The sequence below is a fragment of the Cucumis melo genome, chromosome 11 (genome assembly GCF_025177605.1).
Source record: "Cucumis melo cultivar AY chromosome 11, USDA_Cmelo_AY_1.0, whole genome shotgun sequence".
Taxonomy (NCBI): domain Eukaryota; kingdom Viridiplantae; phylum Streptophyta; class Magnoliopsida; order Cucurbitales; family Cucurbitaceae; genus Cucumis; species Cucumis melo.
The window spans coordinates 16,511,747-16,515,047 of record NC_066867.1 but is presented as its reverse complement, the minus strand read 5'-3'; positions in this window follow the sequence as shown (position 1 = coordinate 16,515,047).

The following is a 3,301-nucleotide window of genomic DNA, read 5'->3' as shown; positions in this document are numbered from 1 at the left end:
TGTAAGTGGTCAAACAGATCGTCGATCCTGGGCAAGGGATATTTGTTCTTAACGGTGACCTTATTCAACTCTCTGTAGTCAATACATAGGCGCATCGATCCATCCTTCTTCTTAACAAATAAGACTGGTGCACCCCAAGGTGACACACTCGGTCGAATAAAGCCTTTATCAAGCAACTCTTGTAACTGCACCTTCAGCTCTTTCAACTCTACTGGAGCCATTCTGTATGGGGCTCTGGATATAGGAACCGTACCAGACTCTAGTTCTATGGCAAACTCAATCTCCCTCTGAGGAGGTAACCCTGGAAGTTCTTCGGGAAAGACATCCGAATAGTCCCTCACCACTGGTGCTGGTGACAAGGACATATCAACCTCACTAGTATCCACCATACTCGCTAAGATACTCTAAGTACCCTGACTAAGCAGTTTTCTAGCCCTCATAACTGAGATTACCTTAGGTAACAACCTTGATCCTTCTCCCTTAAACTTAAAACTGGCCATCAAGGGAGGGTTAAACGCTACCTCCTTACGGGAACAATCTATGCTAGCATGGTTAGCAGCTAGCCAATCCATACCCAGAATTACATCAAAGTCGAGCATATCAAGGACCAACAACGTTACTTCAATCACATGACCTGCTATCTCAATCTGGCATGCCTTCACCTTTTCTTTCAACAACATATTCTCCCTAGAAGGAGTAGATACTGATAAAACATGGTGCAGGGGCTCTAACTCTAAGCGAGCATGCAACACAAATGCAGAAGAGATAAAGGAATGTGACGAACCAGAATCAAACAAAACTAAGGCATAATGCCCTAACACTGGAAGCATACCTGTCACCACCGTGCCTGCTCTCTCAGCCTCAGTCTTATTTGTAGCAAAGACTTTACCCTGATGTGGAGCATCTGCTCCCTGATTCTGTACACCCCCGGTAAGTCTCATTTGTCATCTATCAGCTGTATGCCCCTTTTGCCTACACTTGAAGCAAGTTCTGGTCCCAAATAAACAACGACCCAGATGGTGCTTCCGTACCCAGCTTGGTTTGGATTCGCGGCTTGGGTACGGCTCGGCTTGCTCGAAGTAGCCAGCACACACGCGAACGGCTAGTTTTCTATACTTCACTCGACGACGGCTCAAAGAGGAACGTACGGCGGCGAAAGTGAGCAGCTCACATTGGTTCTTCTGGGCTGCGTCGGGTGGCGTACGGAGGAGAAGGAAGTTGGCGGAGGCGGCGATTGGATCGAAGAAGAACGCGCGATTGAAGGTAGAGACGATCGACAGTCAACTGGTTACGTCAGATAGAGAGGAGGATCGAAAATGGGGCGGCCACGAACGGCTGTACGTTGGCGTTGTGAGGTAGATGACGACGGAGACGAAGACGGCTGTGCTGGCACTGTCGGAAAAGAAGGAGGAGGTTGGAGGCGGCGGTTAATCGAGAGAAGAAAATGAAGAAGAAGAAGATAGAACGAGGAAGAAGAAGAAGAAAAGAAATCTGAGGGGGGCGGCGCGCGCGGGTAGACTAGGGTTTTCTTTTTTTAAAAAAAATATAATAATAATAATAATAATAATAATAATAATAATAATAATAATAATAATAATATAATTTATATTATATTATTATTATACTAATTTATATCATATTATATTATTAAAATTCATACCCTTCATTTTCTTTTTCTTTTCTCTTTTAAACCAAACAAAAATTAACACAAAAAATTTTAAATTCCCAAAAAATTAACATAAAATGTTAAAACTAACCTCGAAATTTGGGGCATTACAATATCACATATACTTGTCGGTTTCTCACTTCTTGCATAATTCGAACAATTCGACTCATTCCATCATACTATTATAAGTTTATTCTGTATAAGCTAGCAAGAAAACCTAATGGACTTATAGATCATGAGCTCCGACGATTCAAGATTAACTAGCTAAACTCTTTTATACCGAACTAATTAATTAACATTAATTGACTAATGGGTCATTCCATTAAAGTCTCGTAGTTGTACTCCCTTCACTATAGATATATTTGTATCCATTTGATATAACCATGATCAGTAAATTAATCCTTCACAGGTTGCTCGTAAGTTTGGCTGGGTCAAAATAGCGTTTTCCCCGGAGACTACATCTTGCTCCTTAAGTCCCACCGATCCATTATTGAACAATTGGTCTAAGGTCCAGCCTATAAATCGAATCCCTCTCTGAGAAGGTGAAGTCCCTTGTTCAAGACTTGGATTCATTCCTTAAGAGAACAATCTATCTACTAACCCTAAAGCGAGTAGGACTGACTCTGACTTGTACCCTATGTCCCCAGCTATTCACCTTGTCTTACCCGTGAAATAGGAGGCTTATTTGGCCAGTGCTAAAGAGATGTCATCACCTATGTAGATCTAAGGATAATCTCATGTGAACAGGAGTTTATAGTTAGCTCATGATTAAGATTAAGTTACCTAGGTCATCAATAATCAAAATAGTTAGTATTAAACAGTAAACGACTTTATAACATAAAAGTGACTATTTCATAGTTCAATCTTATGCAAACACTTTATATAAGACACCCCCCACTTTCATGTCTCTACATGAATGATTCAGGATCACCTCGTTTGTACTAACTACAAAATGGGTCGCATCCCTAGTTTCACTGAATAAGGCCCTCAACCTTTATTCATATACTATAGACTATTTAGGTCATATACTCGAACTTGATCCACGTTTATGTCTCTACATGAAGTTCCAGTTTACTTAAAATAGCCTCGGAACCTTAGTTTATTGGATTTAAGATTATAATATTCAATTTCTCAATAACAACTTTATTGAATATAATATGACTACAAACTACAAGTTTAAGGACATAAATTCCAAGAAACTCGACTTAGACTAAAACTCCTAATAGGATAAAACAACATTGAATTTAACCATGAGAGATAAATAATACATATGAGTACAATAAACATATAAATATAAAAAACTAGGGCACATGCGTAATAAGTCTCCCACTTATTCTAGTTTACAAACATCGTAGACCTAAACTCGGTGACCCTCAAACACTATAGTCGTGAGGGCTTTCGTAAAAGGATCAGCAATGTTTTACTCAGAAGATATCTGGGTCACTACAACGTCACCACGATGTACAATTTCCTTGATAAGATGGTACTCCGGTTTGATATGCTTTCCCCATTTATGGCTTCTAAGTTCTCTTGAATTGGCAACTGCACCACTGTTGTCACAGTATAAAGTGATCAGCAGATGCATATTTGGAACAACTTCCAGATCTGTCAAGAATTTCCTTAGCCATGTTACTT